Source organism: Acomys minous, assembly GCF_964271855.1.
Source record: "Acomys minous genome assembly, chromosome: 15".
Lineage (NCBI taxonomy): Eukaryota > Metazoa > Chordata > Mammalia > Rodentia > Muridae > Acomys > Acomys minous.
This window is the reverse complement of record NC_140497.1, coordinates 28,979,705-29,006,176: the sequence shown is the minus strand read 5'-3', so window position 1 is coordinate 29,006,176 and position 26,472 is coordinate 28,979,705.

The following is a 26,472-nucleotide window of genomic DNA, read 5'->3' as shown; positions in this document are numbered from 1 at the left end:
GATGAACAATCCAGCAAGGTTAGGAGCAAGCAACATCTCTCCTCTCTCAGAGTGGACTATAAGCATCTCTGACTATTGCCCACCTAAGGAAGTTTCTTCATTCCTCTAAGGATGGACATAACTTACTTCCTTTTTTCACATAATTTTAGTACATAGAACCATAACATGAGAACAAAGGACTGATTCTGGGAACATATATTCTGAAATTTCATTTTGTTGCTTAATATTTATAAAATTCAGAGCAAATTTTCAATCCTTTCTTATCCCCTATTATCCCCATTTCTGCACAATAAAATGGAAATAATAATACCTCTTCCAGGTCTCTGGTGACACTCAGAGGAAGGATAGCAGGTTACCAAGAAGAGACTTGATACCCTATGAGCATATACAGGGGGAGGTAATCTCCCTCAGGAACAGTCATAGGGGAGGGGAATAAGGGGAAAATGGGAGGGAGGGAAGAATGGGAGGAAACAAGAGATGGGATAACCATTGAGATGTAACAAGAATAAATTAATAATTTTTTAAAAAAGGAAAAAATACCTCTTCCATCCAATCACAGTAATAATTCAACCAGTATGTTTAAAATGCTTAACACATTGTGTGCTATACTGTAATTCAGTACAAATTATCAAGTTCCCATCTTTTCATTTTTATCAATAGCAAAAAACAAATCTTGATCTCCTTTGTGTGTTTGTGCAATGACAGAATAGGGAAAAACAAGACCTTGCATTAATTATTAAGAATGAAAGTTCACTCTACTTTTAAAGGATGAGATAGTGAGACCTGAGCTACATTACTGAAAATTTTTGGGACAATTATCAAGAGCTGAGTTAATAGGATAGGGTTAAGATGAGAATCCTTAAGAGAGACAGTGAACCAACAGTAAAGGCGATAATGACGAAAGCCCAGATGAGGCTTATGACTCTCCTTTTCGTTATCTATCCTCACTGCATTTTCTTTTGACCAGTACTAAGGTGGTTTGATGGTCCTAAGATGGAGTCAGTGAAAAGAAGGTTGTGGTAATATAGAATTGTAAGTATTGGGGTGTCTAAGGAAATTGAAGGGGAAAAGTAAGAAAAGAACAAATTGACTGAAGCTAAAAAGCTTGAAGAATGCGGTAACAACTATGTAAGGCAGTCATTTCTTTGGGCAGTTAGTGTTAACCTTATGTCATGACTGCGCCCAAGTCTAGCTTATAGCGTGTTGGATTTTATTGTTCCTAAAATGATATCTTACAAAATGAGCCACAATATTGAAGAAACCACTAAATAAACTTTTGGGAAAGAGTATACAAAAGTCACTGTAAAGCAGATGGTTGAAGTTTTCATAGAATGGTAACGTTTCAAGAAGTCATTCCATTCAAGAATTCTATATGTAGGAACAAGACCCTAACAGGTAAATAATTAATGTGTCTTGCAAGTTATTATTTTAACAGATGGCAAAATTACAGAATTTTGGTCAGATACAGAAGTCAAAAGTGGAAACTATTTTGGTGCCAAATAATTAAGAGTATTTTTAGTCATTAAATTTGAGCTATTATGTATGTTAGTTTCCAGCAACTTACCCATCCTCTGACCCACACACGGTGCCCCTGTTTATCAGAAAGAGCCAGGTACCAAATCCATCATCCATTAAAGACCTAAAATGTCATGAAGAATTATGTTTTTCAGTCATGAGAACTCCGGGGGCGGGAGCTGCTTCTACTCATGAGCACAGTTTTGATAACAGGAACAGAGAGCAGGGGTGTTGAGGAAGCTTTGATTTATAGAGGCTATATGTGAAGACATTAAGCTTCTGAACAAATGCTCATCCTTTTTTTTTTCCTTACAGTATACTGACTCATTTTTGTCTCAGTGGGTCTTTACATGGTTTCCTTTGAAAATTAGGTGGTGATCCTTCACTCATTATTTATTGCCAAGTTATTTCAATATATTCTTTTCATTAATGCAAGGTGCAAATTTAGGGAAGACAAATGGAATTTTTTAAGTCCACAATAATTTTCAGCTATTGCACTGAAATAGAGGAATAGTGTTGAAAAAGATGAACCTCTCATACAGTGATAAAGCTGAACATAGGGTATAATAAGTGAGCAAATCAAATAATATGAATCTAACAAATATCTCAGGAAATATCAGCAGATTATCAACAAATAAAATTGTGTGAAGGACACAACTAAGTTGGAATACACATTTATAAAATCAATGATGAAAGAACAAGCCTGAAATAGACACACAGAGAAAAATACTCACTTTGGTATTAAACACAAGGCCTCAGTAATTGAGTGAAAGCACATATTTTATATGCGTATTAATCTTGTGCAATAATAACGGGTTAACATTTTATAGTACCCAGAACACGATAAACTTTAATTGAGCGAAACAGTATAAAATGCATGTTTCAGAGACTTTAGTGTTCATGAAACAAGCTATGGGCCAACTCTGTTCCCCTACATGGATAAACAAGATATAACAGTTCAATAAATCACTGTCACCACTACAGTAGGCCAAAGATAACAGATATGGAGGCAGAGGCCCCATAGGAAGGTAAAGATGAATTGAATCAAATGTTGCCTTTAGTGGAAAAATGCTAAGACTGCTCTGAGCACTTTGGCTGCTTCCTTGAGCCTCTCATGAAATCCTTGTTTTGAATTCCTCCGGTTCTGTGCAGCTCAGCCCAGGGGATGCCACACCGACTGTTTTCAAGATGTCTCCTTTTCTTTCTCAGGCTCCCATCCATAAGCATGCTTCACTGAAACAGGAAAGAAGTTCCTGTCACTGAGCTGATGAGTGTGGCTAGGCAAAGGCTGGCTCCATCACAGTCACCTTTTTTCATAACGTTACCTTATCCATATTCTATATCAGAGTCCACAGCTATATAAGTAAGACTGAAAGATACAGAGGACTCTGGACAAGGATGCATGGTTAAAATCATATTTTACACATTCTTTTATTGTAGATTTCTTTGATCTAGACATTATAATTAATAATGCTTTTATTTCACATTGCTCACTGTGGATTTAAAAATACACTTTCCCCAGAGCCAAATGGATGGCCAATCGTTTGCTTTATACTGTGATAAAGTGATAAAGCCCATGAACAAAAGCCGAGAACTCAAAGTAGGAACCTGAAGGCAGGTTCATAACATTGGCATTCATATAAAAATATGCTCTTTCACTCTGGCACACTGGGGCTGTATATTTAATATCAATGTGAATGTTCGTGTCTAGTTAATCTTTTTTAGACTTGTTCCCCGGAGTCATATATTCTTAATTTATAATTCTCCTGCATGCTAGTTAGTTTTTGGTCAATTTGCTCATCTGGAGAAAAGGAATCTCAATTGAGAAATGGCCTCCTTTGTATTGGCCTATTAGAAATTCTGTAGGACATTTTCTTGATTAATGAATGATTGATATGCAGAGGCCTAGCCCACTATGTAAAGTACTACCCCTGGGCAGCTGGTCCTGGGTTCTATAAAGAAACAAGTTGAGCAAGCCATGGGGGTGGGGGCAGCATTCTTCTGTGGACTTTGTGGTCCAAATGGGTAAGCCAATTAAACCTTTTCCTTCTCACGTTACTTTGGATATGAAGACATCAATACAGATACTTATTTTGAAATTGATTGCTCATTCTAAGTAAGAGCTGTCATAAAATAATTCCAAGATGTTCAAATTTGTATATTTCCTATATGAAATAATATTCATAGCTTTTTATTTTAGGTATAAATAGCAGATACAATGCAGTTAGTCTAGACTCTTAACAATTAAAATAAATTACATTTGTATACTCCAAATTTTTTTAACATGACCAAATTAAATTTCTTTGCTTTTTAAGTCTTCTTAGAGTCTATTAAACAAATCTTAAAACCTCATATTCTCTTTCCTCATTAAATAACAAAATGTGTTATATTAGTGGAGAGAGCTCTAGGCATGGGAGGGATATGAAAATTTTATCTGGGATGCTTTCCACTTAGTTAGAGAAGGCATAAGTTACTCTGGATAAACTCCACAATTTACTAAATAAATTATGAGGTAGGAGCACTCCTGAAACCAACTGCTTTAGCTTCCTTATTTCATAGACTGTTAATGTTACTACCAAGTAAATTTTGACCATATGAATACAGATCTGGTCAAAGCAATGTATCCTAACTCCAAGTTGAGGGCTGCCTACTCCAACACTACTATTTCACTGAAGAAGCAACAGCATGGTGCAGAATAGGCATGCAGCACATAAGTTAACAATTGGTGTGAAGCTGAGTACAGAGTACTCACCTGTGTTACTGATGCTCACCACCAGGCAGCATATGCTTAGGATACACAGCAAGTCTATTCTTCATTGCTCAAGGACCTAGCTGGAGTCACATGGACCCAGCACCTGTCCGTGTCTTATCTGAGGGAAATGGGGGAACTGAAGGGCAGCCTACCTGGAGTTTTAAATCCCATGTCTTCAGGACACATTAGGCTAAAAGCATTGAGGTAATCTTGTTTCTAAAACAGGACTGACATACAGCCTGGGCTTTTCCAGTCAGCTTCCAGTTTTTCTTAGGATCTTGCATTTCCAACACATTCTATGATGATTGCAAACAAAATGTGTGTGTGAGAGAGAGATGGGGGGGGGGGGTGAGGGGGGGAGTCAACTGCCATCTGGAGAGCTATCCTGCATGGGGTGGGTGTGAGAGAGAACAAAAGCAAGTTCTCTATTCATGAAAATCAGATGTTGTCCATTGTCCTGTGTTGAACATAGCTAGCATGAAAAGACAAGGTGCTAAAGAAGAGTAGAAATCATACTAAGCAGAACTCCTGTGAGAACTCCTGGCACCTACAACAAAGTCAGGGAATAAAGAAAGAAGCAAAAATTAAGCTAACACATTTTGTTTCTCTGACCACTGTACTGGCCACCAGTAGGTTACTTTTTATGTAGCAATTAAAATTTGCTGAATGAATGAATAAGCACCCCTATTTTCTACAATGTCATTCCAAAATATTACTTTTCCTTACTTCACTAAGATGTTGAAGCCTCTTTGCTCAGCAAATGCCCACTTGTGAATTTTGCATTAGACACAGTGGCACAAAGAAGCTCCTGAGATCTGTCCTCTGTGAGAAAAGAGATTGGAGAATTTTTCTTCTGCACTGTACTCAGAGTACTAAATAACATTTGCAAGACTCCAAACCTTGAAGGAAGAAGAGTTAGATGTCCAAATCAGAGCCTCTCAGGAGTGCTTTAAAAGCTCTGCTCCTGCCATTACAACTCCCAGTGGAGAAAGTGCTATCAAGTCCCAGACCAATTTTCTGTAGAAATTCCAGGCAGGTAAGGATGTAAGTCAGTGATGCAGGGTCACAAGAGAAGGAGGAAGTCTAGCACTCAGCATGTCCGGAATAAGAAGAGGTAGCTCTTAGAGGAGAGACACTACACTTTGAGACAAAATTGTACCCGCAGAGGAGGCTGGAAAATCAAAAGAGGAAGAGATTAGAACTTGAAATTGTATAGAACAATTGGAATTGAAGAAAAACTTGTCAATTTCAACCAAATCCTCTTACTACAGGATTAAAAAAAATAAATTTACTTTTCTTCTTCATTTTTTAATTCAACCTTGTCACACATTCCCCTCACATGCATGCCATAATCCAGTGGTTCAAAATTCCCCTCTTAAGGTCTGGAAGGATGCCACAGAGAATAGAAGTGCTTGTTGCTCTTTCAGAGGACCCGGATTTGGTTCCCCTGGATCATAAGAAGGTACTCAAGACACCTTCCAGCTACAAAGAGGTGGGTTGTCTTCTCATAGAGTGCTGTATTTAGCAAATCTTGATATACCAATGCATCTGACCTTTGTATCCACCTTCATTCACATGTACCACACACATACACACATGTGCTCTCTCTCTCTCTCTCTCTCTCTCTCTCTCTCTCTCTCTCTCTCTCTCTCTCTCTCTCTCTCTCTCTCTCTCTCACACACACACACACACACACACACACACACAATTTAAAATCTTTTTTCAAACTTTCTAGCTCTGCTTCTCCTTCCTATTATGAATAATTGCTATCAATACAAACTTCCAAATTGTGTCTTAGGAGTCCCTGGGACAAGACAGAGATATAATAGTATATCTAATTTCAGAAATCATGGGCTTTGTTCTATGCTTGCTATATACTGGGGCTAACACTGAGTCACTCAGATCCCTCCTGAGGAGGATCAGGGTCTCTTGTGAATCTGAGGGCTGGGAATAACCATGCAATGTAGGTAAAAAGAAGTGTGTATTATACATTTACCTTTGCAGCCTGCTGACATGTCTGAGCTGTTTCCTAGCATTTTCCATTCTTAAGTGATGTACTCTGTTAAAGAGTTGGGTCATGGGTCATTGTGGAGCAATTTGCAGACCTAACCAAATTCCCATGAGGAGCGGGACTTAGCTTAGTGCTATAGCACTTGTCTAGCATGCTGGAGACCCTGAGGTCAAGCCCCAGCTCCTAAACAATTAATTAACTTGGGAGTTCAAGTGCGCCAATTCTTTCAAAGGACTTGTTTCATTCCAAATACACACACACACACACACACACACACACACACACACATACACACACAATCTGTAAAAAACGTGACCATGACTGGAGTGTTCAACTGTAAAAAAAGCACAGTCATGAAACATGTGGAGCTAAAGAAACAGTAAGGATCATCTGGTTCTGTTGTTGCTGACCTCTGAGGAATGAAAAGACCCTGAGGTGACTTAGGGACCCAAGCCATGAAAATGCACATGTGCATATTAATTACCTCTGTGCTCAGAGAAGTCCAGGAATTTCTTTAGCCTCTTCTTACCAGAGTAAATACTCTGTAGCTAGCAGAGCCTTCAGTTAGGGTAGATTCCTTTCTAGGCGTTCAAATTTCTTGCCAGTGGTCAAAAATCTAACTGAAACTGCAGTGTGACAATGAGCAGGCATGCGAATATCATGCATACATCTGATAAATGTTACGACTACATTTCAGCAACTGCAATGGCCTTAGAGTCCTGACTCACATCAACTAACAGGGTTTGTATTTCTTTCTTTCTTTCTTTCTTTCTTTCTTTCTTTCTTTTTCTTTCTTTCTTTCTTTCTTTCTTTCTTTCTTTTTTTTCTTTCTTTCTACCTTTCTTTTCCTTCCTTCCCTCCTTCCCTTCTTTCTTTCTTTCTTTTGTTTTTATTGTTGTATCATTTTATTTTACTTTTATTATAAAACTATTTTGCCTTTCATGTATGGTTGTACATTACATGTGTGTCTGGTCCTTATGGAGTCCAGAAGTGGACATCAGATCCCCTAGAACAAGAGCCACATTAGCTGTGAGCTGTGAGCTGTGAGCTGTGAACTGTGTGGGTGTGTGGGTACTGGAAATCCTCTGCAAGTGTAGCTAGTGCTCTTAACTATTGAACCATCTCTCCAGGCCCACCCCCAGCAGGGTTTAATGAACATGCCTTACCCAGCCCCATCAGAAACTTTCTACATGTATTTGCATTTGAAGACATTATTAACTAGATAGAACTAATCATATTTAATTAATTGACATTTCTGATCTCTTAAAGATTATTAAATGGGCCGGGCGGTGGTGGTGCACGCCTTTAATCCCAGCACTCGGGAGGCAGAGGCAGGCGGATCGCTGTGAGTTCGAGGCCAGCCTGGTCTACAAAGTGAGTCCAGGACAGCTAAGGCTACACAGAGAAACCCTGTCTCGAAAAACAAAAAACAAAAAAACAAAAACAAAAAAAAAGATTATTAAATGGTTTTATTGTTGATTTGAAATGGTGAGACTAATAGAAAAAATAAAGGCCACACAAAATAAATAAAGACCACTCATGAGCAACCAGGAATACTCCTGATGATCAGATACCCTGGTACTCCATCAAATTGTCTTGGATAGAGGAAAATAAGATCCTGGAATAGTCTTCAATGTCTCCAGGCAAGCATCCTCTGACACCCATAAGAGGACACCCTAAAGTAGACAGGCATTGTCAGGGTTTCTGATGATGAGGTACCATGCTTAACTTAAGTCCTTAATACAAGGTTTTAAAGAAAGAATCTCCTAGGATAAGACAGTTGGAGGTTAGCCTATGTATCCTCAAAATAGTAAGGATTACCTGTACATTAATATGTAACCATTAGGTTTTTATCATTTTAGCAACATCAATGAGCAAGGGGAGAGAGTTGTGCAGTTCTGAGTAATGGACATGTGGTCTCCCTCTTGGGCTTTCTCTCTATGTTTTTTCTCTTCTAAGCCAGCAGTCAGGATTGCTAAACCTCCCCTCTCCTGTTGTTACTTGTTGGTGGTCCTGTCATGGACTCATGGAAGCACTGAGTTGTTGTTATTGTTTATTTCTCTATCGTCTCAAGGAGACCCAGAAGCCTTCTTCGTTTCCACCAGCAAAGCACAGTGGGTCACACTATAAGCTCAGTGAATACCTGTTGCATTTCTAGCTCTCAGACGTATAGACATCAAAGTTCTGCCTCCTCCATGAACCACACGAATAAACAAAGAAGTACAAAGAAAGCTTTGCTAAGAACTAACACTCCAGAGAACTTTCATTTTTTCCTATGCCCTCTTTAAAACAATTTGTCATGCTGAACTTTGCTTTACAACCAAGAAAGAAAGAAAGCCCAAATAAAAATAGAAATGGACTCATCGCCCCTTTAGAAATAACTAGATTGGGAATGTAATACACTTATAGATTCAGTGGATTTGATAAGGATATTTGAGAAAGAATATCTAATGGGATTGACAGAAATTAGATTTCTCTTTTATCCTTCAACAAACCAAGGAGATTGATTTATTCAATACAAATGACATAAATAGGACTTAGATGAATTGTCCTGAAACTGCATGCAATGTGCTTTGATGGTCTGCTTAACATTCAGGACAAGTCATACAGATAGATATGTCAAAATTTCCAAAGAAAATACTGTGGGTCCTAAGACTCTTTGTCTGTTCTATGTTAAATATAATGTACGCATAGTTCTCTCTCTCTCTCTCTCTCTCTCTCTCTCTCTCTCTCTCTCTCTCTCTCTCTCTCTCTCTCTCTCTCTCTCTGTACGTGTGTGTGTATGTATGTGTGTACGTGTGTGTGTGTGTGTGTGTACATGCACATATACATGGATGTCTTAGTAAGGAATTATATGGTGGTTTGAGTAAGAATGGCCCCCATAAACTCATATATTTGAATGCTCAGTTAACAGGGAGTAGAGCTATTTGAGAAGGATTAAAAGGTGTGGCATTGCTGGAGGAAATGTGTCACTGGGGTGTGCTTTAAGGTTCCAGGCAGGATGTCTGCCTGCCTGCCACCATGCTTCCTGCCGTTGTGATAATAGACTCCACCTCTTAAACTGTAATCCAGCCCTAATTATATGCTTTCTTTTATAAGTGTTGCTGTGGTTATGGCATCCCTCTACAGCAATAAAACAGTGACTAAGGCAGATTGCATGTGTCTAGGGGTATATATGCATATGTGCAGAAGACAACATCAGGTGGCGTCTCTCAACAGCTTTCCACCTTGTTTTCGAGACAGAGTCTCATTGGCCTGTGAGTCCGTAGTTCAGCTAGATGAGCCCCAGGGATTGTCCTGTCTCTGCCTCCCCAGTACTGAAATTATAAGCATGCCCCACCATGCCCAGCTTTTTCTCATGGACTCTTGGGATCAAATGCACTTCTTCATGCACTTTATCAGATGATCTATATCCCTAGCTCTTAGCATTTAAAAAAAGTTAGTCTATTAAACTTCACTGATATATATCTATACTTATCCTATATTTAAATGTGCTAAAGTCTGTCCTCCTGTATCAAGTGATTCTGACAATTAGCTTTCTAATAAGTAGTCTGCCAAAGAGTTGGAGACCCCATTGCTGGAGATTTATTCTTTAAAGGACTCCTTATAGTCAGAATTCCAAAATATAATGAAAATTCCTCAGAATTTCTTGCAGTGTATGTTGATATACAAGATGGAGAATGTGTGCCACTGCCTTTTTCAAACATATCAAACCCAGATGTTTTTAAAAGCATCTTTTCAACTAGTATTGAAGAAGCCATTATTAATGGATACCCTTAATTCACTCACACTACTGTGGTACTATTTTCTTGGCACTTACGGTGACTCAGGATCAAGGCCCTATGTGGTAGAGAAACCTGGGTGAAGGAGTCTGAGGCACTAAAGGAAAAGGGAGATCTGCTGAGTATAGAGTGCTTGTTTTATAAAAGATGGGTGTTGCCCCAAACCCTGTCTCTTCCTCCCTTCCTTGTTCTATAGCATAGAGCGTATGCCCCTGTCTTGGTGTTGCACTTACAGTAAAGAAAGGAGCAGTAGTGACCTTTACAAGTTATTGAGCATAAACACATTCATAATCAACTTGAATATTTGTGTTTTTGTTGGTCAACAACTTCTGAAAGGAAAACTAAAAAGTAAAAAGCCTTGAAAGCTAAAGATAGTGAAATACCCTGAAAAGATACAATGGTATTGTTTACTCTGAAGGCATTTTTTTTTCATCTTCCAAAAGTTCAAAACACTGGGAGACCTATTTATTCTCTTTCTAGAGAGATTCTGCTTGTACTAGCGAGCAAAAGAGTCTGGAAAAAGCAAAGGCAGGCTGGGCAAATGTCTAGTTCCAGTCCGAGTAACCAGGCACAATAGTTCACTCTGTGTGTGGGCTTATCTGCTCTCCTTCTGTCTGTCTAGGCCAGCCTTACCTACCCACCTCTGCTACCCCCGCCATGTGTATGTGTGTGTGTGTGTGTCTGTCTGTCTGTCTGTCTGTCTTTCTCTCTTCCTGAAATCATGCCCCAGCCCCCATTCCCAGCTCCAGTTTCTTAGGTATAAGGAAGTAACAAGAATTTGAATGTACATCTCTGCTTCTGAATAAACTCATATCAGGCTCTGAGCTCTGCCAGGCACCTCACCAGCTGGGGAAAGTTATAAAAGAAAGGGTTCTCTCAGCTTCCCTTCTTCATATCTGGCTGAGCTGCTTTAGGGTGTTCTCTCTGCTCTCTTGTCCTCCTTTTCAGGCCCCCATCCCATATTATCCATGATGGCGAGCACCCTTACTCTTCTCTATAAGTAATTGTCTTAGTATTTTTACAATGTCTGTGAGGCCTCCCACTTCACAGCTGTTACGCTGCCTATGGTGTGATGTTCTCTCCTGTCCTACACTGTCACATCTTAAGACCTCATCATGGCTCCTTTAGTTGAGGTGCACTCTCTCTGCTAATAAAACTCATTTTGAAGGATTATTAGATTGTTCCTGATCCAGCAGGCTTTGGTAACTGTCAAGATTAAATAAACATTAGAAATTCTTAGGTCTAATGAAATAACAAGAATTTGGATGTGTTTCTCTCTGCTGCTGAACAAACTACTCATGTCTGCTCAACAGGCTTTGAGCCATGGCCAGCCTCCCCACCAGCTGAGGAAACTCTTTATTTTTACCAACGCTTTATTGTGTCCCAGTTACTGTTGTGTTTTGTGTACAGTATCATATTTATCTTCCCAATAACCACATAATGGCAACATTAGGACTGATTTATAGGTGCAGATATTGAGTTCAAACTGGTGGGTGATCAGCCCAAAGCCATGTACCCTGCATAAACGGTGATGTTCTTCTAACCACTGCGACTGGGTCATCATCACAGTATCAAGCTGCAGCCAGTCTCAGTAGGTACCTTTTTTTCCCCCTATTTTCTTCTTTATGAATAAATAAAGCACTCATCACTCAGTAGGTGTTCCATAAACATTTCTTTTGACTGATGGCTGTTTGGCTTTCAGGAGTTATGAATATAAATAAAATACTTGGGGACTAAGCTTCATTTTAAAAACCACTAACAAAACTAACAGATAAATCTGTCATGATTTCTTGTATAGCTCTCAGAAAACATTTTAGGGATCTATTTAGAAGCTTAGACACAGGTAGAGCCTTCAGTTTCTTAGGTTATATATGGCTCACGTTTTAACTACGTTCATTCTAAATTGAATGAATGAGTGAATTAATGAATAGATGGGTGAACGACAAGTGTTTGTACTTACACACTAAGCACAAGTAACATGGTAAGCCCTAATTTTTTTGCATCATGATCAATGTAACTTTTTTCCTAAGAATGTAATAAAATCCAGCTTTCTCTGGCTGACTATAGTACAAATAATAAGAAATATTTACAAACCAAAAGGAAAAAGATTTGACTGTAGATAATCAGAAGTTTGTTGTAATTCCACAAGAGCAAACAAAAACCCCACCAATTACTTTAGTGAAGTGTGTTTAAATGCACACACTCATCCTCAGTCTAATCTAGAGAGCACAAAGTTTGTAACCATGGTTTGGGATATACACAAAGTAAAAATAAGTTTAAAATAAATGCACATTTTAGTAATAAATAGTTCTTTTCATATATAAAATTTACATCAGGTAAACAACAGATGTTCAATAGATTTATATACTGGCTAGATAGCTGTGGTAATTAATGCCAATCTAGGGAACAAGTTCAGCTGATAGAAAATATAAACACAGGTTTTAATTGGACTAGAGGGGCTCCTAGTGCTGTTAATAATAGGTTTTTTAAACACAGGAGATAAATATCGTCTAGTAACTGCTTTCAATAAAACAATGGACCAAACATCTTTTTATTTAAATGCAATCCATATATTAAAAGTCAGTTGGTGTCAAAGTAATCACTTTTGTTCTTGTTGGTTGAAACATTAATTTAAGAGCATGGACCTACCTACATTTTTAATTAATAATTTGGCATTTATATACAAGAAGACAAATGTATGCAAATGGGGAATATGTTTAATTTAAAGAGAGAATCACCATCAGTTTTTCAAATAGCAAAATCATAGGAATGATTAAAATTTTTCTAGATGTAGATACCTAGGTTATTATCTTTATTTTTAATAGAGGTTTTTTTTTAAGAAGAAATGACTTATTTGGGTTACAACTTCATTTTACAATGCATCACTGGAGGGAATTCATTCCCTAAGAACATTCAGCATCTAGTTTCATTATATCCAGGGTAAAGAGTAGAGAGCAGTGAAGTTATGCATACATACTAGTTCTTAACTGGATCTTCTTTTTTTTTTTTTCAAAATATTTTTATTAATTTATTTTTGTTACATCTCAATGGTTATCCCATCATTTATATCCTCCCATTCTTCCCTCCCTCCCATTTTCCCCTTACTCCCCTCCCCTATGACTGTTCCTGAGGGGGATTACCTCCCCCTTTATATGCTCATAGTGTATCAAGTCTCTTCTTGGTAACCTGCTGTCCTTCCTCTGAGTGCTACCAGGTCTCTCCCTCCAGGGGACATGGTCAAATATCTTTAATGTAGTTCATTTTAAGCAAAGTGCTGGTTCTAAATGTAAACTTGGCACAACCTAAAATTACCTGGAAGAGAGTCATTATAAGGAAATATCTAGATCAGGTTGGCCTGTCTTATGAGAGTGGTTGTTGTTGTTGTTGTTGTTGTTGTTGTTGTTGTTGTTGTTGTTAGGAGATACAAGCTATTATGGGCAACACCATGCCTAGGCCTGGGAACCTGAACTGTATAAAAGCACACAACACTAGCTAGCTAGTAGCAAGCAGTCAGGCATCACAGGCGCCTTCATCTCTCTCTGTTCTTGGTAGTAAATGTGATGCTTTAAAGTCCCCGCCTTAACTTACTTTAAATGATGGTTTTCTACCAAAGCTACTTTTGATAAGAATATTTTATCATAGTAACAAAAATATATTGTGCATTACATAATAAAATAATTAGTTATAAGCTATATTTACCAAAAGCAACATTAGGCTTTAAATTATAGATATCTGTTTACTTCCTTCCTTTCCTCATACTATAACTCTGTTTTCCTTTCACTGAATTTACCTTTTAAAATGATATAATCTATGCAATACTCAAACCTGTTATTCCTAGAAAATCAAACCCATTATTCCTAGAATGGTCATTATAGAACAGATAAAATTTTAATCAAATTCCTGTCTGCATTTTTTTTTAAAAAAGGACTCAATTTATTGTAAAACAGAAGAACTATTAAGAGAAAAACAAATTTAGATACATAATAGTGTAACAGAAAATCTTAAGGGTGTCAACATTTTTCATTATTTGTTTCAGTTATTGCAATTTGCTTACTTACACAAAGGTTTCCATTGAAAGCGGTTTAACCTCCTGAAACCGAGAAAGGATCAATATTTGGGTCTGACCATAGTAGTGGGGATGTAAATCACTCAGTCTGGAAAGAGCAGTGAATAAAGATAAGTATGCGTTATCACTATCCATGGCTGATTCTCTAAACTGAACAATTTAGGCATAATAATTGTGAGTTGATTAAAATAGAAAAAATGTGAACGGCAAAGAGTTTATAATGTCTTCCTTCTACTGATGCTCTAGCTGGGGTGCAAAATGGGCAGAGAAAGGGTCTTTATTTCCATGACCATGTGAGTGCATCTGAGTGTAAGCATCAGAGACACTAAGATAATGTCTACCACTTATACTAATGGAGTCTGTGAGAATACTAGTATATTAGTAGGGGTGCTCTAGTGTAACATAATTTATAGAATGAACATATATATAGCCACGGACTTTCTCAGTCAGAGATAGGTCCTTGGGAACAGGAGTTCTTGAAGCGTCGGTGAACAAAGATAGGCGAGTGACAAACTCGCCAGGGGAGAGTTTATGTCTGAATGTATTTTGCAGGCAATCAAGCTAGATTTTTATACACATTTTTTGAAATGGAGAGTGTCTTTGTGGTTACATTTTTTTTCATGCAAAGAAGCCACAGTTCAAAATACAGGATGCAAAGTAATAATGTTGTCACCATTCTTTTTTTTCTTTTTTTTCTATTAATTTATTCTTGTTACATCTCAATGGTTATCCCATCCCTTGTATCCTCCCATTCTTCCCTCCCTCCCATTTTCCCCTTATTCCCCTCCCCTATGACTGTTCCTGAGGAGGATTACCTCCCCCTGTATATGCTCATAGGGTATCAAGTCTCTTCTTGGTAACCTGCTGTCCTTCCTCTGAGTGCCACCAGGTCTCCCCCTCCAGGGGACATGGTCAAAGGTGAGGCACCAGAGTATGTGAGAAAGTAATATCCCACTCTCCACTCTACTATGGAGAGTGTTCTGTCCATTGACTAGATCTGGGTAGGGGTTTAAAGTTTACCGCCTGTATTGTCCTTGGCTGGTGCCTTAGTTTGAGAGAAACCCCTGGGCCCAAATCTGCCTATCATAATGTTCTACTTGTAGGCTTCTAGGACCCTCTGGGTCCTTCTACTTTGCCATTCTCCCATGATTCTCTCATCTAGAGTCCCAATAGGATGTCCTCCCCTCTGTCCCAGTTTCCTGGTAAGTGAAGGCTTTCATGGGACATGCCCCTTGGGCTAATATGCAGATATAAGTGAGTATAAACCATTTGAGTCTTTCTGCTTCTGGGTTAACTGGCTCATTATGATCATTTCTAGCTCAATCCATTTGTCCACAAATTTCGGGAATTCCTTGTTTTTAATAGCTGAATAGTATTCCATAGTGTATATGTACCACAGTTTCTTTATCCATTCTTCTTTTGATGGACACTTAGGCTGTTTCCATGTTCTGGCTATTATGTATAAGGCTGCTATGAACATGGTTGAGCAAATTTTCTTGTTGTGTGCTGGAGCATCTTCTGGGTATATTCCAAGGAGTGGAATAGCTGGGTCTTGAGGAAGCCCTATTCCCGTTTTTCTGAGATAGCACAAGATAGATTTCCAAAGTGGCTGTACTAGTTTGCATTCCCACCAGCAATGAAGGAGTGTTCCTCTCTCCCCACATCCTTGCCAGCATGTAGTGTCGCTTGAATTTTTGATCTTAGCCATTCTGATGGGTGTAAGATGTAATCTCAGAGTTGTTTTGATTTGCATTTCCCTGATGGTTAAGGAGTTTGAGCATCTTTTTAAGTGTCTCTCAGCCATTTGATATTCCTCTGTTGAGAATTCTCTGTTTAGTTCCAAGCCCCATTTCTCAATTGGGTTATTTGGTTTGGTGGTGTTTAATTTCTTGAGTTCTTTATATAATTTGGATATTAGACCTTGGTCAGATGTAGGGTTGGTGAAGATCTCTTCCCGGTCTGTAGGCTGTTGCTTTGTTCTGTTGACAGTGTCTCTTGCCTTACAGAAGCTTCTCAGCCTCATGAGGTCCCATTTATTAATTTTGACATTAAGGCCTGGGGTGTTAGTGTTCTGTTCAGGAAGTTGTCTCCTGTGCCAATATGTTCCAGGCTCTTCCCCACTTTTTCTTCTAAATGACTTAGTGTCTCTTGTTTTATGTTGAGGTCTTTAATCCACTTGGATTTGAGTTTTGTGCTTGGGTTGTCACCATTCTTAAGTCATTAGCTTGGTATCTGTAGGCATGTGCCCTCTTTATCAAATGTCAGTGCTCTCTCATTATGCCAAACATCTGTGTGTCAGGACAATTTTTTCTTAGTTCTTCTTTTTATCTGAGCATCACTATCTGGAGCTTCCTTCGACACTTTATTTGTAAGTCATGGTATAAACTATTAACTGATGATTATTTCTTAGCCATGTTTAGTGGAGCAGAACTTGGTGGTAAACTCTGGCCATGAGTGACCCTTGGCTGCAGTCCCAACTTAGGGCATTCCATAGCAACAGAGTCATGTTTGGAAAGTTCTGATATGAGAGTAGGTTAGGAGAACACAAATGAGTAAGAAAACGGGGGCGGGGGGCTGCAATCAGTTACTCCTGGCAGGAACATCAGACCCCATTTCAGGAGGCACTCCCTAGGCAGGGGTCATCGCCTCAGGTTGTGCAGTAACATTTGTCACACAGACTCTGCTGGAAGTGTCATGACAATATGGGATTTACAAGAATGGCTTACAGGCTGATGTCCAGCTAATTCAAGAATGGATAGTCCTGGACAGAAAATCCAAAAATCAGTAGTTGCTCAGTCCAGGGGGCTGGATATGTCAGCTGGTCTTCAACATATGCTGGAATCCCAATGAAGTAGTAGGCTCTAATGCCATTGAAGGAATGGACTTACTAGTAAGGCAAGGGTAGATTGATTAATTAATTTAATTAACTGAAAATGCCTCACAGGTGTGCTTTCCATTGGGTTTAGCTCTAGGTATAGTGAAGGTGATAACTGAAAATAGCTGTCACAGCTAGTAACACACCTTCAAAGAACTAATGACTAGGTGAGACAAGCGATATTGTTACAACATGGTCTGTAGATGTAGGAATGGAGAGTTTGTCTTGACTATATAAACAGCTACAAAATCTACTATCTCCAGCAGGTGGGACAGAAGTAAATTCTACAAATAACGCCCCTCCTAAATCATGGTTAAAATGTGTGTCAGTTTGTGATGCAACTTTCAATTCTTCTTTGCTTCCATACAAACTTACAGTGAAAATACGGTTGAAGCCAATACTATTTTATTCAAAGATGGATAATATTTTAAATATATATATAAGATCTAAATGAAGATGCTATAGAAAACAAGGGTTTTCCAAATAACACAAAAATGTTAAGGTATAAAAATATTGTCCAGAATGGTTATTATAGAGATGATAGAATTTTAATCTAATTCCTTCCTGAAATGGTTTTTAAGAGGGCTTGATTTGGTCTAAGAGAGAGGAACTATAAGAAGAAAAACAAATTCAGATACATATAATAGTATAACAGAAAAATATAAAATATGAATGGGATAACAGATGATGATAGAAGACAAAGAAAGAGCCAGAACCAGAACAGAGGATGAATTAGAAATAAAACAATGAGAAATTAACACTGAGTTTGGAATGCAGGAGTATAAAATAGCAAAACCAAATGGAATTTAATACGGAACCAAAAATAAAAATAAAAATTATGCAGTAGAAATGTAAATAAGATCCTGTGTATGTATAATTAGCCTGACAAAGAGAAGTAACAATATAATATAATCTTATATTTAAGTCTATAAATCAGTGATATTCTTTAGAAATTGAAGGCTTCCATTTGAAAAATTCAACTGCGCATTAGAAAAATGACATCAATAAATATCCTCAAGTATTATTTGATTTTTAAGAAAGATATATAATTTCAAATACCAGCAAAATTAGTTTTACTTATAAATAATTTTACTTAAATGTAAAAATTATTTTATCTAAATTAGACTAATAGAATTCACAATTCAGTGCTAGAAGCTAGCAAAAAAATAGCTTCCTATCAATCCTGAAGAAAAAGGTAATATTTGAGATTATTATACACAGTAAAATAATGATAAAATTAAAAATGAAATCAGAATTGTTTTACTGAACATAAAGTATGGTTGTTAATAATAAATTCATATGTAAACTTAAATAAGTAGAAATTACAATTTCGTAATTGAATGGATATCTTAGATTTTAAAATTATATATTATAAAAAAGGGAGCAAGGAAATGTAAGCAAACTGGGAATAAATATAAATCCATATTCATTCATTTTTGTACAATTATAATTAAAGCATATTGTTTAAAATGAAAAATAAAAAACAGAGTTGGAAATAAAAGTATGTAATTAGTGGAAAACCAGTTAAATAAGTTACAGTCCATGCACAATGAAGCTGCAATACATACACAATAGAAATGCACACAGTAACATTGATAACGAATTGGCAAGTGTGAGAATAATATGCAAATGAAAATTTGTAGAAAATTGATAAGCAAAAAAAAATGAGACATGGGAATCTGATGTGAGCTGCCAGAGAATTAGATGTTTGTCTAACTCAAACTTTTTTTTGTCCAAACAGGAAACTGCAATTTAAATATTTAGTGCATGCATGTAGTGATAATTTTCCCTCCAGCGTTTGGTTGCTTGGCTTCTTTTCCTCCCTTAGTGACAAAACAAATGGCATAATAAGACTTAATGTGCAAAGAAAGAGACAAAAGACAATGTTGCAGCTTTAGTGTGTTTGTTAGGCAGCCAGCATCTAGCACGGTTGCCATGAAGTTATAAATAAGTGGCAAGCAATCATGCCAGCCTTCTGTCTCTGGAATACAGCAAAGCAGAAGAGTTGAATATGTGGTGCTAGCTTTCACTGTGACTTGCTCTGTATTTTTCTAAGGTAAAAAAATAAGTCTATTCCCTATTTCCTCATATCTTATTCCTTTTTCAAACCATAAGCAATTGTCAAGGCATGACCTTCTGATTCAGCTTTTCTTAGGAAAAAAAAAATGTTCTTGTGTTCACCATTTCATAAAATGAAAGCTGAGCAGCACACTTCAGCTATCAGAAGTCTGCAAGAGTAAGTTGTAAAAGTCAGACCCCACTCTCCACTCACCTGTGGAGAATGTCCTGTCCATTGGCTAGATCTGGGTAGGGGTTCGAAGTTTACTGCATGTATTGTCCTTGGCTGGTGCCAAAGATTGAGCAGGACTCCTGGGCCCAGATCTGCCCATCATAATGTTCTTCTGTAGGTTTCTAGGATCCTCTGGATCCTTCTATTTCCCCATTCTCCCATACTTCTCTCACCTAGAGTCCCAATAGGATCGCAGGCTATCAAGAAGAGACTTGATATCCTGATATGAACATATACAGGGCGAGGAGGTTCCCCTCAGTCACAGTCATAGGGGAGGGGAGTAAGGGGAAAATGGGAGAGAGGGAGGAATGGGAGGATACAAGTGATGGGATAACAATTGAGATGTAATATGAATAAATTAATAAAATATTTTTTAAAAAAGAGTATATAGTAGAAGCAAAAAAAAAAAAAAAAAAGCCAGTGACCACAGGTTCAACATTCTCTGTGTGTGTGTGTATTCCTGGGAGTATGTGTGCCTGAGTGTGTACGTGTGTGCATATATGTTGTTGTTGTTGTGTGTGCATATGTGCGTGTGTATGCATGTGTGTTTCCTTGTGTTTATGTGTATGTGCATGTGTATATATGTCTTTGTATGTGGGTGTCATTGTGTTTGGGTGTATGTACATATATATGTGTGCTCTGTGTGTGTGTAATGTAGTGTGTACATTTAGACACTGATATGTATGCATCTGTGGAGGATAGATGTTGATGTTTGGTTTCTTTCTCTGTTGCTTTATACCTTTTATCTTTTGACATAACATCAATGAAATAAGGTGAGTGATTAGGTAGACTTACTTGTCAGTAAGCTACAGGGTTCTACCTGTCTCTATTTCCCCAGTTCCAGGGATGGGTCACCAAGCCCAGCTTCTTACATGTGTACTAGGGATCCAAACTCAAGCCCCCTTGTCTAGGATTTTTACTGGGGTGTTTCCCTATCCTTGATTTAAGTAGTGTTTTTAAACAGTGAAAGGAACTAGAGCATTAGATCAACAGTATAAGACATCTGCAGATGTTCAGTTCCGAGTGATAATAAAATTATTCTTTGGGTTGGAGAGATGGCTCAGTGGTTAAGAGCACTGACTGCTGTTCCAGCGGTCCTGAGTTCAATTCCCAGCAATCATATTGTGGCTCACAAACATTTGTAACGTGATCAGACGCCCTCTTCTGGCCCACAGATGTACATGCAGGTAGAGCACTGTATACATAATAATAAATAAATAAATCTTTAAAAATTAAAATAAAATTATTCTTCATTCAACTATACATTGCAGTATTGTTCATGTACATGTGTTGTATTTCTTTGTTCTGCTCTTTCTAAAATATAGCCTATTTTGAAAGCAATTTTTATTGTAATTTTAATTCTTTTTTCAATTACCAAAATAGCATAAAATAATCGCAAAATTTACATTGTTTTCTTTAGCACTGAAGTCAATATTGAAAGGGCTTCGTGTTCTTTTTTGAAACCGGATTACTTCTTAATAGAAATAATAATAAATAATTTTAGAGGAAACGTGTAGCAGAAAGTTTTATTACTATTCATATTCCAATCTACTGGCTACATACCCAAATTTCATTTTGATTTAAGTACAGAATTAGAATCCTGATTTCTACAGTTAGTGTGTAACTAGTTACTTCTCTCTAAATAGTAGAGGCTTTTTGCTGTTTGTACTTGAGAAAAAACACTGTATATGCAATAACTTTACATTGTCAAAGATTCACTTGATACTCTATATTTGTAGACATTCTGGAGTTGAGATTTAAATAAACCAAATGCTTCAATATGCAGTGGGAATTTTTACTTAAAGCAATCTGAAATAATGAATGAGTTCTCTCCAACACTATAAGACAATGATCCCAAACCATGTGAAGGATACAAACTAGATCAACTGATGCTCTCGTATCATCAAAGTATATACTTTTAAGTGGGAGCAAGGCTTTTGAAACCACATGGTCCAAAATCTCAACTATGCATAAGATATAACTGAGGTTACTACAGCTACTTAAAAAGTAAAAGGAGAAAGATAAAGTTGGCCTTCCGTAGGAGAGCAGGGTGCCAGAGGAGCCCTTGGTTCAGACTGAGGAAGTCTTGGTGAAGTGAGGAAGAGCTCTGGAAACTCATCACACTGCAAAACTAGAGTGAATAGTGATCTGGGGCACATAAAATGGGTTCATCCTTCCCATTAAATGGCGTGTAACATAAGCAGAAATCTGATGCATTAATGACTTTACATAGAAAGCCAACAAAGAAATTGCGTTGGCTGATCTGTGCACTCTCGCAGTTTTTAGAAAACCCAGTCATCAACAAGAGACTCGATAGCCTATGATCATATAGAGGGGGAGGAGGTCCTCCTCAGTCACAGACATAGGGGAGAGGAGTAGGGGGAAAGCGGGAGGGAGGGAGGAGTGGGAGGACAAGGGATGAGATAACAATTGAGATGTAATAAGAATAATTTAATTTTTAAAAAAGTAAAAAAAGAAAACCCACCTTCCTTGAACGGTATCACTGAGAATGACTGTCAATGAGAGGTTTAGTGGTATGTGTTATTGGGCTACAAAGGTAATTTACAGATATTTTTTGTCTGAATTTTTCAGAAAAACTGACACTTTAAAGACCACCAGTAGCCTCCCCAGTGGCATTTGCCAAGGTCTAGTTGGATTTTATTTCACTTAAATCATCAACAATAAACAAAGCCATCTCTTCTAGGACCCTATTTCCCTGGCTTTCTAACCACACAAGATGCTTCACTGATTTCTTTGTTATTCTTCATCTTTTCTCTGATCCCTTAATGCAAGCTCCTAAGAACCCAGTGTTTGGACAGACCTCACACCCGGGGCAGTTGCTTGCCAATTTGATTTTCAGATCAGCACAAATGGTCCATCTTGGAAACCTGTAAGAAATGCACATTATTGAGTCTCTCCAAAGACCTAATTAATCAGACCTAGAAATTTGAATTTGAACATGAATGGTGATTCTATTAGGTAATACAATGAAAAATATTTGTCCCAGATCTTATAGTATGCTCTCTAAGCACCAACTGTATAAAGTGTGTACTGTTTTTATTTGTCTATGGCTTATTTCTACAGAAGCCTAGATTTATACTTAGGTTGTTAATTGGATCTCTTCCATTTAGACATATAATATAAATTCCACCATTATATGTGCCCCCACTTTTCACCTGGTTTGTAGTAGTAGTCTCTGTTTTTCAGTAAAGAATAGATCTGCTTTCCGGTTACTAAAATGAATTCTTTTAGATATTTAATTGATCCTTTCTTTTCCCCACTCAATCTTCATATCTGATTTATCAGATAATCCTATTAGATTTCAAAATATACTCAGAAAAAAATGCCCATTTTGTTTTATCTCTGCTGCTATTGTCCATGTCAAGTTACTGTGATCTTTTATCTGATATGTACAACAGTTTCATAAAAGGGTTTTTTTTTTCCCACTTATCCTTCTGGACTAAGTTCAGCCAAGCAGCTAAGATGATTTCTTTAAAATGGAATGGTGAATTGAGTTGCACTTTCATGCTTTAAGTGTACTAAATTCAACCCTCCCACAGATTCCAATGGTAAATTATAAACACCATGAGCAAAATAAATAAATGGAAAATAAAATTGTCCTTGAACTCTTAAATGCAAATGAAAGGGTAGACTGTAGGGAGAAATCCAAGCTTACAGAAGAAACCTGGCTGAGTGTGATTACATTGACTAAAGAGCTGTCACCTAGATCAGACTATCAGCACAGAGGGTTAGAACTTCTTTACTAAAAGTGCATCTTTCCGAGATACAGTGAGAGAAATGGCATAAGATGGGGAAAGCTAGAGTAGAGGCCAGCCTAATCCTGTATGGGCATGAGCACTAGAAAAATACTTGGAAGAAACAGTGCATTAAAATTTTTTTAATTTTAATAATTTGGCAGTTGCTTAAAAATCTAATGTTTGGCTTTATAAATAGATTTCTCACTTCTAGAAAACAACACTATTACAAAGACAAACTATTACAGTTCTCAAGGGAGATCTGCTCTCCAAATTTGAAGTAATATTTTTACTCCCATTTGCTGCATCTACCATAAATGTCACTAGCCTTGTTTTTCCCCCCTAGGACTTATCACCTTATAGCATTTACTATGCATGCTGTCTGTGTAGTCTTACTAAACATAAATTTTAGAAATTTAAGAAGTCTGGCCTCTTTTATCCCTCTGTTCCCAGGAATAAAAATGGTCTCTAGCAGAAACAAAGTATTAAATAGGTCTTGATGGATAAATGGGCATCCAGAAGTCTTAGGCAAGGAACCACGCAGCACGAACCCCAGAGCCACAGACAGACAACAGATTCTCCCATAGACTCCGCATTTCTCAACCTGTAACCATTAAGCTATTATGTGTAAAGTGAATGGTCAGAGGTTACTTTTCTCTGTTATAACCTTAGATCCATTGTGATTTCTTTAGACATCTTAACTGAATTTGAGGTGGCAGATGTAGTAGTGCCACTGGTAATATTAGGTAACATTTTTCCCTCAGCCCTACAAGTGATTTTCCAAGACAAGACTTTTCCAACTATACTATGAATAAGAAAACTGAGGTGTTAGGATGTGAAATAGTTAAGTAAATGCCAAATGGTATTTGTGACTCAGTATAAACTCAGACTCACATCTCAAAATAGATTGCTTAATTAGGTTTCTACTTATTTTGTCATATTAATTAACTCTTTGCTTTGAAATAGGGTCTTGCTATAAAGCCCAGGCTGACCAGAATCTTAAATCCTTCTTCTGCCTGAGTCTTCTGTGAGCTGGGATTACAGGCATGCACTCCCACATTCAGCTTGTTTATGAACAGTTTTGTTTTCACAGATTAATCTTCTAATACTCTGGAAAGGGAAGGGAACCTCACCCCTTTGACCTAAAGATGAGGTATATAAAGTCTGCAATATTAAGCAGTGATCTGATAGCAACCCAACTGGGTTGTCTTGAGTTGGAAATCATCTGTCCATTTTCCCATAATATTCCAATTGGTGACCTATGATTTCATTCAGCATGAGTTGTATATATTTGTCAAATGACAACTTACATTTTTGGCAGATTTCTGAATAATTCTTGATTTTCCCTGGTAATCATGTGTGCTAAAAGCAAATAAGCAGGGCTAGTCTTGAGATGAAGGCTGTAGATAGATCAATGCAATGATTCAGTTTTAACATGGAAAAGTTTGTCTTCCTTTAGATAAAATTGATCTCCAGACTAACATTCTATTTAGAAGGATGCAAAAAGTTATAATACACTTTGAGAGAGGTATTAGTGAATGTCGATGAAGAAAAAAGTGTTAGAAACAAAAATACTTTCAATTTACATCATGGAAAAGATAAGGTTCTGAGCCTAGAGAAGATCTTAGGACCCATCTCAGACACACAAAATCCTGTGTTCAATCCCCAGGGGGAAAAAAAGAATGATTTCCCCATATTGACTTCATAGTCTCAGGAAGACAAGATAAACATGCTCCATATTTAAATAAAGTCTTCACGATTACCTTAGAAATAATGCAAAAAAAGAAGGAATACAAGAGAAGATAGGGTTAAAAAATAGTCCACATTTGTAATAGAAGAAAAACAACAAAATTTAGTGCTGAAAGAGCACATGTGTGTTTGTCTTTCTGAGTCTGGGTTACCTCACTCTGCATGATTATTTCAAACTCCACGAATTCACCTGCAAATTTCATAATTTCATTTTTCTTAGCAGCTGAATAATATTTCATTATGTCAGTGTACCGTAGTTTTTGTTGTCCATTCATCAGTTGGTGGACATGGAGGCTGTTTCCATTTGCTGGCTATTATGAGTAGAGCAACAGTGCACATGGAGGAGCAGGCATCTCTACAGTAAGATAGCGAGTCCTCTGGGTATATGCCTTAGAGTGGGCTAGCTGGATCTTGTGGTAGATCTATGTCTAAATTTATGAGGAACCACCACACTAATTTATGGAAGGTTGTACCAGTTTGCACTCACACTATCAGACAATGAGTATTCCCCTTCCCCAACACCCGTGCCAGCATTTGGAGTCATTTGTTTTTTGTTTGTTCTGGTTTGGTTTGGTTTTAGAGAGATAACATTTTATTTGAGTTTTGTTTTTGGTGTTTTGTATGTTAGCCATTCTTACTGGAGTAAGATGAAATTACAAAGTATAAATTAATTTGAATTTCCTTGGTAAGAATGTTGAACATTTTTTGAAAATGTTCTCTCTAAGATATTTGATTTCTTTTGGAGCCTCCATTTTTAAGGATGTTGTTTGTTTACTTGTTTTTTGGTTTTCTAGCTTGCTTTATAGGATAAGCATTAATCATCTGTGTAGTTTGTAAAGAAGAAAATCCATTCTGTAGGCTGCCTCTTCACGTGAGTGATAGTGTCCTTTACACTAAAGAAGTTTTATTTGTTTAAAAAGTTTTATGACATCACTTTTGGCAATTGTTGGTCTTAAGGCCTATAGTACTAGATCCCTTTCCAGAAAGTGTTTTGTTGTACCTACAAGTTGAAGCATATTTAGAACTTTATGCTATAATAGTCCTGGAATATAAGGTCTTGAATATTGATCTTGGTCCATTTCATGTTGAGTTTTGTGTGGAGTGAGATATGAGGGTCTAGTTTCATCTTCTACATGGAGTTGGATGGGTTTTGAAGGAAGGGGGATAAAACTCGGATGGCATGGTGCAGGACAGCTGAATAATGAAACAGGAAGGGTTAAGTAGGTATGGTGGTGGAAGAACAAGGCAGAGGAGAGATTATATGTAAGAATAACTAACACTAAAAATCTTTGAAAATGCCATATGGAACCCTATAACACAAGCTTCTTGAAATACATACATATGGAAATATGTATAGACAGAAATACACACACATGTACATACAACACACACACACACACACACACACACACACACACACACACACATATTAGGACAACAATACTTCTTCCAGACACAATAGGCTGTCAAATAAGAAACCCAGAACCAGGTATAGGTTAGGTCTTTGGGGGTTGGTGGTCAGTGTGATAGCACAGACTCATTGCAAATATTCAAGACTTTGCTCTTGACTACCCTCCAGGATATGATGGTAAGACCCTGTCTATTTCTTTATACAATACATATAGGAAAGAAAATAAGTTTTCTTAAGAAAGGTGGACCCTGAAAGGTTGTTCAAGC